Source organism: Sebastes fasciatus, chromosome 23, assembly GCF_043250625.1.
Source record: "Sebastes fasciatus isolate fSebFas1 chromosome 23, fSebFas1.pri, whole genome shotgun sequence".
In the NCBI taxonomy this organism is placed as follows: domain Eukaryota; kingdom Metazoa; phylum Chordata; class Actinopteri; order Perciformes; family Sebastidae; genus Sebastes; species Sebastes fasciatus.
This window is the reverse complement of record NC_133817.1, coordinates 14857798-14873537: the sequence shown is the minus strand read 5'-3', so window position 1 is coordinate 14873537 and position 15740 is coordinate 14857798. Positions and strand designations below refer to the sequence as shown.

Below are 15740 nucleotides of genomic sequence, written 5' to 3'. Positions count from 1 at the left end.
ACATCCATTTCAGCATTACATAATAAGACAATCTCTTCACTCTCCACTTTCAGGATGTCAGTCAGGAATGGCGGCAAACAAAAGGGCTGAAAGCACAAGTTTGACTGAATAAAATGTCACACCGTGAATCTGAATTCCCCTCCGAGCCGTGTCTGAATGAGCGTGATAGGAAATGCTTTCCTTTCACACGTGTGTACTGCCAGGACGAGACATGTCTCCCGCATTGTTGTGCGGCGAAGGCAGGGTGTTACATTATAGCCGAGGCAGTAGCTGTTTCCAGGCTAGAGATCTGACGTGCGGGTAATTAGTTTTCCTTGGCATGGCGGAGGCAGGTGGGGAGGGGTGTCGCCAAGTTGACAATACCAGCTGTCAGAGTGCCAAGCACTTCAGCTTCAACTCTGTCCCTATCCTCTCCGTTTTTATGCCTCTCCATTGAGACACTTTCCTCTTTTATTCACTTGTCTCTCCCTTCCTCCTTGAGACGGATGATAAACAAGTTTCACAACTTCAGATGGATTAAATATTTAGGCGTCCTGGTGGGCCAGTGGTCTAACTGTGATGACTTTAGGCTAGGGTTCCTTTTTTGCAAAGTTGCCATAGAAATAACAAAATTAAATTGGGTTGTGATGACATTTGCAATTTCTACCGAACTGCGGGAGCACTTCAGACTTTTCTCAAAAGTGTTCCATCAGCAGCATGTAGCTTGTTAGCGAGGATGACTTAAGGAAAACAGTAATGTAGTCTTTTAAATATTTTAATATGTTTAGTATATTGGATTCTTGAATTGTAAACCGTTGGCACTTTAGCTTTAATTAAATATTTATGGTCTTTTGTGTATTTTAACATGTTTCATCATATAAAGGATTAATTAGTATGGCGTGTTGAATAATGTCCTGTCTGTCCTGCTGCATTATGAGGTCACCAAGGCAAGTTCTTAACAACTTCTGTTGTAATGGCACTGGCATTAAAGGTGCTAAATTCAATATACAGAGCATTAATATAGCAGCAAACCACTATTTGCTATGTAAACATATAGTGGAGTAATATCTACCTGAGCAGAGAATGAAGTCACCTCACTGTGTGCTTTTGAAATATGTAATGGAAAAGGAAAATGATTCACATAAAGTTTTTTTTTTGCTTTTTTCGTTTTCCTCCCTTACTTCTGAGTTTGTTCTTTTCCATTTGGTATTTAACATTTTCTATTTGGCTTTTCAAGCTGTATGTAAATGAAAACTATAATAATATATATTATACATTTTTTTTATTTTTTAAATTTTAATCTGGCTATAATCCTGCATTAAAAAAGTTGAATCACAGAAATATTTACAGACGACAGTCGGTTTCGTCGGGCACCTTATTAGGATAAAAAAATTGTTATAAAATATTTGCAAATATCCCTTGAACATCTAGTAGTAACATAGTGCAAACATGATGTAAAATGAGCGCCATGAACGTTCACAAATGTTCACAACAGCTGCCTGAGACACAATCACACGACTGATGAGATAGCCACGTTTCACTCCCTGTTTCAGTCTTGACCTCAAGAGATAGGAACCGATAACAAGAGGCTCTAAATTTCCACTGGACAGACACACTCGCCGCACCGGCCGTGCATTCTTTTAGTGCATGTTTGTGCATGTGAGCGTGCCCGAACTGGCTAGCTCACAGCCACTGCTCTGTACTGCTCTCATACGGCGGTTACAGCTGATAACGCCGTCCGAAACGGCGGGGTGTTGATGAAGCATTAGCACCCACCCTCCAGTTCCCCGTCAGGTAAACACTGCGGCTTGCCGTCCGCCATGTTGTGAGCCGTTGAGAAGCAATAGAAATGCTCCCCATCCTGTATTTAGCTCCTTTAAAAGGACATAGAAACCTAGTTGACAGTCAATGGTAGAAATTACACTCTTATTATGTCTATATAGTATGTATAAGTTAGTACCACTTTCTAATAAGGGCAGCAGTTGTAAAGGGTTTGCAAGCTGTAACAAATGGTTTTATTAATGGTTAATAAATAATTTACTGATGCTTTATAGATATAGATTTGGGTTGCCTGGTATGAAATTAACAAAAGTTATCTATGAAGCATCAGCAAATGATTTATTAATAAACCATTAATAAAAACAGTTGCTGCAACTTTTAGAACTTAATACTAAATGGTACCCTCAAGTTTCTTTTTTATTGTAAAGATTAGGCAAATTAGGCTAAAAGGCTCATGCATCTCTCTAATAACACTCAATATATGTATATACTATGAGAGGCATTTACGAGTGTGGAGTATATCTGTGGATCGGATAGAACGGGCCAGTCTGGGTCAAATTGACAGTGCTGTTCCTTTTATCCCCCTCAGTCTTGTCCCTACAGACTTGTCATATTTAATCCTTAGAAGACATAAGACGGTTGTGACCTTTGATAAAAAAATCCATAATTCCACACAATCTCACCCAGGATTGGTGTAATCCATCTTATTTGATAGCAAAAACACAGAGCGGGAGACAGTAAGACAGTGAGATGGATACAGCAGATAAATGGGAATGAAGAGGGTGATGGGGAGGGGTGGGAGGAATACAAAAAGGTTGATCTATTTCAGGACGGGTAATCTGTCTAGAACACACAACGTCAGCGACGCCACATGTGTCTTTACATGTCACCGTGACACTGTGAAGGAAATAGCGGTGCACTCAGTGGTGGGGATGAGCTAGAAAGGAAAATAGATCGGAGCAATCAATGGATGCAGGAGCTTTTCTTAGCATGGACTCACTTCACAGACCTGCAGCGCATGTCATGGGGCGGCCTCGAGTGTGTGTGTGTGTGTGTGTGTGTGTGTGTGTGTATTTGAATGAGAAAGAGAGCAGGGACCGATGTAGGTGTAATTCAGTCGGTTTCTATCCATGCGTGGCTACACTGTACCTGAGGAACATGCGCCACTAACACGCATTTCTGTACATCGGGGAATTTGGAGTCCACTGACATTAAAGGAGAGATATATAGGGAAACACGGTGGGTGGTCGGAGGTCGATGTGTGTGACAGATGAACCGTGAACTTTTGGTATTCTCACATCAAGAACATCATCGGTGGGGCCTGCAGAGAATAAATGCTAAGAATAAAATGTGGAGCAACTCCCCTGATGGATGGTCTGCGTAGAAAATAGAGCAAATGAACACAGAGAGTGACATTCAGCAGACTTTGACGGGGTTATGATCACCAGCACTCACCAGTCCTCAGCAGCTCGCCTCAACTGATATTTACTTTGGATTTAGATGATTAAACTTATTAATTCATAAGAAAACAGTAACTTAAGTTAAGATTTAATGGGCTGAGAAGCAGCATTGGGAGACTCTTTATAGAGTACAGCCAGGCTCCATCGAGAAGACCCATCCGTATTGGCTGAGCTCAGACATGCAAATTTCCGTGCTCGCATTCACAAAAAGGAGCCACTATGCCTGCAGAGCCCTTAAGCTGCTTTCAAATATCTGCCAGAAATGCAAGGTACATCAACAATAGGTGTTTTGAATGGTGTTAAAAGTGCAGAGTCTTTATTCAAGGACTGTAATGCCACATCAGACTCGGTTGCCCCTGTCCTTACCTTCCTGACCTGAATGGGAGGAATCGACTCTGTGTTCAGACAGGAGTTTTAAGCCTAAGTATAGCTACTTGGTGAAATCGGCAACAGATACACTAGTGCTGAAAAGAAAAGTTGATTTATTTTGTTACTCAATTGTCATAAAATTACTGGACAATTGAACGATCAATGATTTACAACATTAATCAAGCAAAAATATCAAACATTTGTTAGTTCCAGCTTCCCAGATGTGAGGATTTGCTGCTTCTCTCGGTTATATTGTAAATTATAATGTATAACATTTGGATTTTGGGCTGTGCATCAGACAAATCAAGCAATCTGAAGATGTAACCATAGGCTCTGGGAAAATTAGGCATTTTTTAATTATTTTCTAAAATGTTATAGACTAAACTAGTCAGCGGGAAAACAAAGAAGAGATTCATCAGAGAGTGTGCAGGCATGCTAGCGGCTAATTAGCTAAACACAAAGTAGAGACAAGGCTGATGGTAAATGGCTGCATTCATATCATAGACTGTATGTAAGAAGTGGACGTAGTCACCCATTGGTTTGTGTACTGCCGTTTTGAAGCCTCGAGTTTGGCATTTTGACCATTAAAGTTGTATGACGAAAACACGGACAACTCCCAAATGAACATCATGCTGTATTGAAGAAGACTTGAAACTAGCATACAATGTTTACTGAGGTAATAAATCAAGTGAGAAGTAGGCTCATTTTCTCAGACTTCTATACAATCAGACTTCTTTTTGCAACCAGAGGAGTCGCCCCCTGCTGGCTGTTAGAAAGAATGCAAGTTTAAGGCACTTTCGCATTGGCTACACTTTTCAGACCCCGACGTTGCCCACTTATTCATATAGATTTGCCTCCCATTCACCCATTCAAACACACCAAGATACCATGCAAGGCACTGGTCTGACCATCGGGAGCGATTGGGGTTCAATACCTTGCCCAAAGGTACTTCAACATGTGAACAAGAGGAGCTGGGGATCAAACCAACAGCTCCTCCATCTCTAAAACAGACATGCAAACCCACAGCAATCTGGACATAAAGGTACATCTCACATTATAAGGAGCAGTTGTGCATTATTAGAAATAATGAACTAAGAAACCATTATAAAGCAGCTATAGATGTAACAAAGTGAATGCTTTATATTTAACAAATCTTCACTATTAGGACAAAAATAACTAATAATGACTGCAGACAGTATTCTTCTATTCGTCAGAATCCTCGACCATAATTCACAATAAGGCTTCTATAACAAAGAGAGACATCCTGCTTAACACCAAGAACTGATTCTGGTACCCAAATCTGTTTAAGCTGATCAAATCCTGACTGGCTTTCATTGCGGATGAGTACAATATGATGAAGTCATTCACTGCACCCCGTTTTCTCTGTTAGGTCTCTCAAAAAGTAGTACAAGAAAGTTATCGTGCTCATCCAGAACTATAATCCATTTTTTCCGACAATGCTCCTCCCGGACTCGTCCCACGAGCGAATGAGAAACGCCATGAACTCAATCCAAACCAATCATCCCCAAACAGCCCCGTTGTTAGCCACCCCAGATGTTAATGCATGCTGCTCATTTGCATATGGAAATGAGGGGAGATGATTCAAAAGTGAAATACGGGGTAAGTGCTTGTTGCTTGTCTGAATATTCATGTCAGTTGTGAGACTTTGTCGTCTCCCTCGGAGCTGAAACTATTCTCTTTTGTGTTCTTTAATAAGTGTGGATCTCCCTCGGGGAGGCGGGCCTCCAGACTACACATGCAATCTCAACAGATTAATGCCATTGTGTGTGTGTGTGTGTGTGTGTTGTTTCTATACTGCATTTGTATCTGCACACAAGATAATGCCTTTAGAGACAAAGCGGGATGTTTCCTCAGAGAGGCATTTTGTTTCCCACAGATAACATGGAATATTTAATGAAGCCTGCATTGAATCACATGGCATTAAATTGATTTGGGATCTGGCTGATGAACAGAACGCTGGTTTTTGTTTTAGCCGCATTGGGTTTTATGCCATCAAGCACAATGTCCATTGATTTTACCCTTCCGTGTCACAGTTACGCCGCATCAGCACGTAGAAAGAAAGCTGAACTGTGTGTATGTGTGTGTGTGAGAACGGCCTTCAGCAGGGTTATATGAGTTTAAAAATCACATTCCTATGAGAGGCCAAAAACTTAATGCAGGAAAAAACATGAGGCCAAAATTGGGCTGACGAGCATACGGCGTTTTGGGCTTTTTTAAAAGTACCATATGCCCGAATATGGGACAGTAAATCAAGCTTGTTGCGCTCATTCAAGCGGCGCTTTATCACGACCCTGGCATTCAGAGAGTGAATGAAAGCCATCTTCCTAATAAAGACAGAGCAGCGCATTGTTCCCAGACTCTCAGGAGGGCATGCTGCTTCTCTGCCTCGATGAAAAGATGCTACCTTGGCAAATGACGAAGTGAGCTTTCTTTTTTAGACTCTGCTGCCGTCACTCAATTATGCACAGCCTTTTCAATAGAGGTCTTTGTGGAGCTCCAGCCCTAATGCAATACATTCATCGTGCTTTTGCTTTAAAGGCGGATGCAGTCATTTTTGTGTGTTTGCCTGGGGTTGTTTTTTTTTAATAATCCGTCATGGTGAATCCAGGTGATTTATGCGAAGACAAAGCGGCGTTGACTTCTTTCTCTTTCAAGGTCGTTTAGTCAGCTATCATTGGTGAGTTTCAGCAAACACGTCTCCTCTGGGAGAGGATTTTTTTTCAAAGTGGTTGCTACCAACGTAGGAAATTCATAAGTGGATATGCTGAAGGACGTGACATGTTATACAAACATGACAGTTTAGAAAAAAAAAAAAAGCCCCCCGCTTTGAGTCAACATTTATTGAAAGAGTCAGCTGTTGCGTTGCGTGATCCATTTTTATTGATGCTTTATATTGATGCGCTGGTGTGTTTACTCGCAGATGAAGACAAAGTAAACTGTCCTTCCTGACAAACAGGTTGATATGGAATGTTTGATTTAACCACTGCTGACACCCTGTCTTTTCCATACATGATTTGTAATAATAAATCTAATCTATTTTGTTAGCAGTGGAGAGGGAAGGTCACTCACAAGGACTGCAATCTCTTTTGAAATACTTCCATTCTCATATAAAGTCAGGTCAGGTTAATAATTACTTGCTGAAATTGCCTGTGATTATAATAGAAAATGACCGGGAGTATATTTGTGACATCAGAGCTCTGACGCCGGTGAAAATCACGCACGACAGGCAACAAAAAAATAAAAATTTAAATATTGCATTACAAGAAATTGCTGGAATGGACCATTCAAATACTGTTACCATGGTGAAATCACCTGCTCTCTGCGGCGTGGCATTGACTGGCAGCTGCAACACGCCCAGTACGTGACGAAGTATCATTTAAGAAGCTGTGTTTTTCTGCCTCCGTCCGACTTTCTAGTAAACACAAAATTGATCTGTGATTATATGCTGCCATTATTTATTTTTTTCTCTCATCATGCAAACAATGAATCAATCAGAAAAAGCACCCACACGAGAGCCTCCAACAGCAGTTTGTTGTTCTCCGTGTGCATTTAGGTGTATTGGTGGCTTTATCAATAGCAGAGTGCGCCATGCTTCCACCTCTAAAACATTCATTTAGACTCTCGGTCGGGAGACTCTGCCTCACACTGAGCACTCAGATGAACCATCAGCCCCCGACTGATGGCCGCATAGTGACTTCAGACTCTGAGGAAGGCTTATGACCAAAACATCAGGCTCTCTGTTGTCCCAATAGGCTTAAACAAAGGGTCAGAGAGTGCACGGGTAAAGATTTTTTATCACACAAAACTTTGAGTCAGTATAAAGTCTGTTTTTTGAATAATTTGATTGCAAGAAAATAACTTATTTTGTGTTTTTCCAAAGGTGTTACCATCACAGTAATGTGCATCTGTTTTAGCCATGTGAATTGAGTTAATTTCTAATTGTGAGCAGCAGCTGTCGACTCATTATTGAAAAAGGTAAAAAAAAAAGAAAAACCTCCTGCAGTTGCTAGAAATTAATATAATGAATGCATGGAGGAAACCAACATAAACATTTGTGACCCAGACCCCACCACAGTACTATAAACTAAAATGTATAATTGCTGGCGGGCATCTATTGTGGCTGTGTTAGTCAATAACATCACATATGGATATGCATATTGATAGAAATGTGCTCTAAACATAATGATTAAAATTGCTTTTTGACGATTCTGCCGGCTCAGGTTTGTGTTATTAATGAACTAATGGTACGTTTCCAATTAACGCTAAGTAGCTACTTGTCAGTTTGGTAGGATGATGTTCTACTTTACTTATGGGGATACAAAGATGGGAAGTAATGGAAGCAAAGTATTCATGGAGACATATTAGTATGAGCTCAGTGTAGTGCACCACTTAGGGTGGTAAGGTTAGGGAATGATTGTGGTTTCGGTTAAATGTTAATGAAGTAAACTTGTTCGGTCTCGTGCTTCAAATCACTGATGACTTTTTCAATATTTAACCAAGTTGATGATCTGTGAATGCCTAAATATAACAATTAAAAAGTTTAAATCATGGTTTAGTTGCTACAGTATTGTTTATACTTCACCTACAACACGACCATTTGTATATCAATTACTCACCACTTGTTGTCTTGAATTCTGGAAGAAACCTTGTACTATTTAAAACACTTTCTGTTTTAAATGGCACAATTTTGGTGAAAATGCATGTATTTTGGAAGTAGTGAGCATACGACTAGATAAACGAAACTTGGATTTTACTGCACGAGTTGTGTGAGAGTTAAACAATTTTGTTTTGCTGTTGTTAAACCTGGACCCCATTCACTTTAATTCATCCAGCAATCTCCGTTTTCGAATTCTCCGTTCACCGTGGAGGCATGCGAGAAAAACAAAACTGTCTTCAAGAATTCAAGGTAACACGCAGTGAGTTATTGATACACAAATTGTTATTTTGTGGGGGAAGTTTTCCTTTAAAACAAGTGAAATTAGCTGTCAGGGAACATTTAGCAGATATGTTCTGTATCAACATTAGGACTGCAACTAATGATTACTTTTATTATTGATTAATCTGCCAATTTATTCCCCGATTAATCAATTAAAAGGTTTAATTTCTGAAATGTTAAAAGATAATGAAAAATTACATTCACAATTTCTTAGTAAAATCTTTTCAATTTACTGTCATATATGACAAATAAAAGCATCAAATCGTTCGTTGATCAACTAAGCTAATCAATTACTCAACTAGACTTAAACTTTAAATATAAGTAAAGTTTAAGACTAATCGTTGAAGCTCTACTCAGCATTTTGTGACTCGCTGTAGATGTGCTCATTAAAAGCTTTCCCTCATTATGTTGATAAAAAAAACGTAATTCGGGGCGCATTACGTTCCCCTCAAAAAGTATTTCCTGTTGCAAATTAGTAGTATATAAAAGTAATCTCTAGGAGATAAGGCTGAGTGGGGCAGTAATGATGCTTTTATGCATCTAGCAGTCAGTTATAAAAGGAGCACTTTATCTCCTGTTTGGTGTACTTGATTCAGGAAATATAGTAGCAGCAGTTATTTGCTGATTTGTTCCTTATTTATCCCGTAAGTACTCTGGATTTTGCAACCTTCTTGTAAAATTTTTACCAATTGTGGCTGACTTTCCTAAGATTGTCCTTGTGTGCTTAAGTGGTGTTTTACACATCTATCATTGCCCATATAATGCCAGGAAATCCTCTTTGTATGCAGGTTTTTTTAGCAGAGTCATGAATCATCCTTGCGAGCATACCTCATAAATAACACACTGATTACAACTAAGCCTACATCATGAGCTTAAGCCCGTGAGGTGAATTCTTTTTTTAATAGTATTCTTTCTGCTCTCCGGGCTTAATTACAGATGCACAATGCCTGCTATTTATTATGCATCTATTTTTGTCAATTAGCGATAATCAAACACTGCGAGGTAAGATTATGTGGAGCCAACAGAGCATAGTGGTTGTTTATCTCGCTAACTGAGATAAGGGAGAAGCAGTTCTGTGGAAAAAATGTGAGAAGTCAAAGAAGAAGAAGAAGAAGCAGCGATGGGAAAGAGTGACGGCTGGAATAACAATAGTGGGAAAAGTTTAGCTGGGCTTGCGGAGAGAGAGAGAGAGCTGATCTGCTGGTGCAACATCGCCCCTTTGTTGTCACAGAGCGCTCATGTTTATTCATTCTGGCATCATGGCCAAAGAGGTCAACAGAGGTGTGTTTACAGAAATTCCCCAATTCCCATAATTGTATGCGGGGCAAAAGACACTATCATAATACAAGGAGGCAGCCAAGTTCAATGCCCTTAGAGCTCTCCTAATCTAATAGCTAATTAGCATAAAATTACATCTTTTTTTGCGGTGCGTTTGAAACACATTTTGTTTGCGTAGCTGAAATGCCTTGCTTAAATGCATTGTTTAAACACTCAGGCGACCTTTGGCTGACCTCAAACATTCAGGCTGTAACAACTGCTGATGTGACCTTTGAGCTTTCAGTTGACGAGCGGCTTCACCTGGCTACACCCCCTATCCCCCCGCCCCACGGCATAGATGTAGCACCATAGCCATTGGTTATTTTGGACAAATGTCACCCTCCCTGCGGCCGACCGTGTCAACCTTCCCCCAGACAGTCAGGAAATGCGAGTTCACCGCGATGTACTCGCATCCCCCTCTGATTCTCTTCCCTGAACCCCGCGGCACCAAACACCTCACACCTTGCTGCATGTTTAGCTTCACACTCGGTAATTAACACACATGCAGTCAACCTTTATAATCCACACATCCCTCTAAATGCAACACACACGAACTGTACAGACGCAAAACGTGATCTGTGACATCCACACCGACACATCGCCCACCCTCTTGTAGCACCATCTTTCTTCAAATGTCATACTCGCGTCCCGGGGACAATGAGCGGTATAGGGTTTCCTGGCAAGACTTAGCAGCACCCAAACTTAGAACTGACTCCCTAAGGATGTTGGTATGTGTGTGTGTGTGTTGATAGGTGAGAGATATACACCGTACACAGTAAAATTAGCTTCTTGCCAACAGCCTTTGACAGTATGTTCCAGTTATATCCTTCATGTGTTGTGGAGGTTAGAATACCAGACCACTACAACAAACAGACACTACATCTAATGTCAAGAAATAGCTTTTATACAGTTGCGATCAACGTATTTTCACATTGAGTGAATAAGGATCTTTTTTAGTTTTGCTGCTGGCAAATTCCGTTGTAAATCCAAAGAGAAATACTTAGAGTTCAATCATAAAGTTTTTAGTTGTTCTCATCATTCAACAATCATTCACAAATCAAGTCTTTAGATCGAAATTGTCTCTTTTTGTTTCCCCAAACAGTGTTTCCTTCAGAGCAATTACTTAATCAACTAGTCGGTCGACAGAAAATTAAATAATTTTGATAATTGATCAATCATTAAAGTATCTTTTTTGGAGCAAACATGCTCAAAAAGCTTCTAAAATGTCATGTTTTTTTTTGTCGTCTATTATATTAAACTAAATATCTTAGGGTGGATTTTAGCCCCATTTTTTTACAGTGTAGTCACGCATTACAGCAACCAACCAACTTTATCTTAAAGAACACATGGTACTATGCAGGTATTGTATTAAGACTAAAATCCTTAAAAATTCAAACCCATCCTTTAATCTAGGGCTGCAACTAACAATTATTTTCATTATTGATTAATCTGTAGATTATTTTCTCAATCGATTAATCATTTGGTTTATAAAATGTCAGAAAATGGTGAAGAATGTCCATCCCAATTTTCTCAAAGTCCAAGGCGATGTCTTTAAATGTCTTGTTGTCAGATTTGTATATGATAAACAGAGAAAAGCAGTAATTTCCATATATGAGGCATTTTCTGACATTTTTGCATAAAAAAAAATTACAAATCAGGATTAAATGCTAATCGAAATAGTTGGCTATTACTTTTCTGTCGATCAACTAATCGATTAGTCGACTAATGGTTGCAGCTCTTCTTTAATTAAGAGTAAATTGACTCTTATTTTGGTTTCATTATATCAGTCAGACTCAATAAATAAAACAAAGCATTTGGGGAAGATTTCAAATATGCTTACATAAAGAAACATGCTAAACCAACTAATGTAAGCAAGTGCGGCAGAAACATAAATAAAAGATTGTTCTTCACATACTGCTGTAATGTTCCCAACGGACGTTTGTTCTCACCACAGATCAACACTTCAAACCTACGATTATTTGAGATCAAAACATTGATTTATGTGGTGATAATAATGACATTTGGGGGGAATTATGGCAGTGTGTGGCATGAGCATTAACATAATTTTTTAGCTGTCGCTGGCAGCATTGAAGGAGCGGTAAATTCACTTATCCGCATAAGTATTTGCAGGCCACCTTCTTCCTCTAAAATACACTCATTTACTTAATCTTTAAATCACACAGACCCATCAGCGTCACTCCCACGCTGGTTAAGCACCATGGCACCAAGAGCTTAACACTTGAACCCCGTAAAAACACAAACTGGAAGGGGCTTTATGTGTTAATGGTAACAAAATGACCGAGGTGATGCTATCTCATCTCGCTGAAGTCCCCTGCTGTCTACGGTGGCACTAATGACCTATGGAAGGAAATGACAAGTTCCACTCATCCTTACGCAGCGCCATCAATCACATCAACCTTTTCCTGCAGAATATCTTGGTTGTGATAAAATAGAGGGGGAGTGTGGAGAAGGTCAGAGTGGCAGAAAAACAAAAGACAGTTTCAGCAGGTGGAAAAAAAGATCATACATATTACAAGGATGTACGTGGGGAACATCCAATTCTGGTGACTGGCAGCAGGTCATTCTGCACTTTACCGCTTGTTATGTGTATATTTATGCTCTCTGGCGTCACAAAGAGGCTCACGAAGAGGAAACAAGCAACTATGAGCATCATTAGTCGAGACTGCTATTCAACAGCATGTGAAAAATAATGACAAACACGGCGAAAAAAGAGCTTCCTTTAACATAATATTAGGGAGAGTTTGATTGACAGCTTTTGCATCAGCCCAAATAAACCAAACCAACTGGGAAAAACACATCAGACTGCAAATTGAGAAAGTTATCATGTGTCCGTGACACCATCATCAGCCCAATTTAAGTAATACTGGGGCTGCTGCACAATTAATCACACAACAACAACTGCGATCATGTTTTTTTTCACTTCCATAATTAATTAGACTTGATTTGGTGAGCTAGTTATGTTCTTTTTGTTCACCGCTCCGACTCTGGCACATCAAAACAAACACTTCCTGTTCATTGTCTATTCACAGTCGCAATCTAAATTGGCAGAGTGCTGCAGAACAGAATGTATGTAGTTCCTAAAAAAGGGATAAATAAATAACTTTGACCTCATTATTATGGACATAATAGTACGCCCTGAATCAGAGATCACATTTTTCTTTGTATAAGATAATGTTCTCGTGGAAAATTACTGAAATGTACTACAATTAATGAGTGCAAGAGCTGCGGAGTGTGTGCATTTCTACTTGTGTGACGATACTTAAAGCATCAAGAATGTGAGCTAAACAGGGTGCTTTATGCACAATGACATATGCATACTTATACACACACTCAGATTAGGGACACAGGATGTGATGTACCAACTGGCAGTAATTGCGAAGTGAGCCAGACTGTAGGACGCTATTGACGTCATGAACATGTGTTTGCAGTTTAATAAGTTGACGCTTAATTATCTGAAGACCATTGCAACAGTGCATAATAATGCATCAAACAACAAAGACAACGCCCACGGTGGGGTGTTCAAAATACTGAATGAAGCTTAGAAAGGCTGAAGAACACAGACGTCAGTCAGTATCAGTCATTCCTCCTCCCTCTGCTGATGTGAACCACCGCAGGTACCGCTGGTAGAGGGTCATTAAAACGTCATAGTATAGTATGTCGAAAAACGTGAAAAAAGTCATAGTAGTATGTAGAAAAAATCATAAAAAGTCATAGTATAGTATGTCAAAATATGTGAAGAAAGTCATATTAATATGTAAACAAATTTCATAAAAAGTCATAGCATAGTATGTCGAAAGAAAGGTCACTAGTCAACACACTACAACATGTCAGAATTTAAACAATACATCTATAAATCCTGGGTATGCCACTGTTACCACATAACGCACAACTTAAAGCACAAAGAAAAGAAAAAAAAGAACAGCTGCTCTACTCAAACTAATGCCAAAGTCAGTCCTGCCAATTTCATGAGCTTGTCAAGCACATTAATTATGTCAATGTTCCCTAGGATTAAATAAATAAAAGCAGTATTCTTCAAAAATGACATGCATTTTTAAAGCTTTTTTTCTGGTGAGCTCTGAAAACTATCATTTCAGAAAACATCACAGCCTGCAACACTCATTTTACAGCGTTAATGCAACCCTGCAGGTAAAGTGGCACTCGTGTGGTAAAAGCTACTTATCAGTGTGATGCGGTATTCCATAAGAAGGTGTTAAAAACATATCAGCTTAAATATAGCACACTTATAATCACTCAAAATTGAAACCCATTGGCACTCACCTGAGACCCTGTTGCCTCTGTGCTCTTGTCTCTGCCTTGCTACTGCCACTTGGATTTCTGCACCTAATAGATTAATATAATATATTAACCAAAAATAGATATAGAGGGATACAATTATTAATTTTCCTTATGCAATGCATTTCCTGATGATGGGTTAGGACAGGAGTCAGCAACCTGCAGCTCCGGAGCCACATGCGGCTCTTTAGCTCCTCTCCAGTTTTTTAAAATGGAAATGAATAACTGTTTTTTGTTTACATTTTAATTTTTATTTATCATTGTTGTAGGTCTATGGTACAACGGAGTATTAGGGCCACATTGAGGAAAAAAAATAAATCTGAGATTTTGAGAATAAAGTCATAATATTACGAGAATAAAGTCATAGGATTACGAGAAAAAAAGTCGTAATATTATAAAAGTAGTAATTTTATGTTATTTTCTTTTTTTCTCGTAAAGTTATGACTTTATTCTCCTAATATTACGACTTTTTTATCATAAAGTTATGACTTTATTCTCCTAATATTACGACTTTTTTATCATAAAGTTATGACTTTATTCTCCTAATATTACGACTTTTTTATCATAAAGTTATGACTTTATTCTCCTAATATTACGACTTTTTTATCATAAAGTTATGACTTTATTCTCCTAATATTACGACTTTTTTATCGTAAAGTTATGACTTTTGTCGTAATTTTACGACTTTTTTTTCTCATACAGTTACAACTTTATTCTCTTAATATTACGACTTTATTTTGGAAATCTCAGATGTTTTCCCCTCAATGTGGCCCTAATACTCCGTCATACACTTGCACTTTGGCCCTCACTGCATTACTTATATACTATATACTTAGACTATAAACTGTGTTACCTTCATCACAATGCTCAAATGTTTTGCGGCTCCAGACAGACTTTTTATTTATTTTTTGCCTAAAATGTCTCTTCTGATAGTAAAGGTTGCTGACCCCTGGGTTATAGGAGGAAACAAACAGCATGACAACAATGAAAGCCTTCTGGTTTCTATGAATTAGGCTTCTAAATAAAACATTTTCTAAACTGATAAATAAGCAAAAACGTCATGGAAAACTACATATTGGGCAGAAAAAAGTCACATTAAAGCCTCACCTTAGCTCCTGCAGCTCCACCTGCCTCCTCTCCTCTGCTGCTGCTGCTGTCAATTAAGGTAATTAAACGTTGGCGCACTTCCGGTTACCTGGAAACATTGACTGCAACATTGACTTTGGTCAACTTATTGTTTTATATGTAACATAAACATAACTGACTGAAGTTCAAGGCATGCTAGTAGTTCACCTGAGCTAATGTTTTCACACTGACACACACACACAGTTTGCAGAACAAGGGGAGCTAATCGATTGACCAATAAATTGATCAAGAGTTTGACACTTCTTCTTCTTCTTCTTCTTTTTGGTGTTTATTGGTAGTTGGCAAACCATCTTCTTGGTGCATTACCGCCACCATCTGGACTGGAGTGTGGAACAGGATATTATGCAGAAACAAAATAAATTAATTAATTAAATAAATAAATAAAAAATAAAAATAAAAATAAAAATAAAAAAAAATTT

The 15740-nt window shown here is 38.8% G+C and overlaps 1 protein-coding gene across 1 annotated transcript in view; it reads right to left on the bottom strand.

Moving 5' to 3' along the window:
- atp2b1a (ATPase plasma membrane Ca2+ transporting 1a) overlaps positions 1 to 15434 on the bottom strand; it is a 143961-nt gene extending 128527 nt beyond the window's left edge. Inside the window, exons 1-2 of the mRNA XM_074625465.1 lie at positions 15283 to 15434; positions 14161 to 14217 (exon numbers count right to left, since the gene is read on the bottom strand). The gene's annotated coding sequence lies outside the window, so the exon portion shown is untranslated. The remainder of the gene's footprint in view (positions 1 to 14160; positions 14218 to 15282) is intronic.
- Between the last annotated feature and the right edge of the window lie 306 nt (positions 15435 to 15740).